Raw genomic sequence first — 505 nt, 5'->3', positions numbered from 1 at the left:
AAATGTATGTTTTCATGTATTTAAAATGCCTAAGTTTTTTGAAGATCTCCGTATTAAGTGCATTTAATATCAATAATTTAAAAAAGAGCAGTCCTTGCCCAATGGATGTATACATTTTTGAGAGAATACCAAAATTATATAATATGAAAAACTGTGTAAAGTTTTCTACATGAAGATACTATGTATAATACTGTTATAATATTCCATGCTTTAATCAAGTGATAAATCAATAAAGTTTTAAGAAGTGTTGCTTGGTTTTGTCGTCATGCAGTTGAGTAGAAGGCTTATAAGCCTCCAGCCTGCTCTCCTCCCCATGAGACTAGATCACGGATGAGAATTAGGGGCCTTTCCCGTGTATGGCCGTCGGTTGGTTGTTTTGGGTTTGTTTTTTTTTTTTTTTTTTTTAACACACCACTCCCTCCTGCCTTCCTCACGCCTCCTGGCTGCTCTTCCTCTCCGTCCCCCTGTCCCCTTTCCTTAATCAACAGAAGGGCTCCTGCCCTCC

This window comes from Haliaeetus leucocephalus, unplaced genomic scaffold, assembly GCF_000737465.1.
Source record: "Haliaeetus leucocephalus isolate CR32 unplaced genomic scaffold, Haliaeetus_leucocephalus-4.0 Scaffold273, whole genome shotgun sequence".
Classification (NCBI taxonomy): domain Eukaryota; kingdom Metazoa; phylum Chordata; class Aves; order Accipitriformes; family Accipitridae; genus Haliaeetus; species Haliaeetus leucocephalus.
This window is presented reverse-complemented; position numbering follows the sequence as displayed.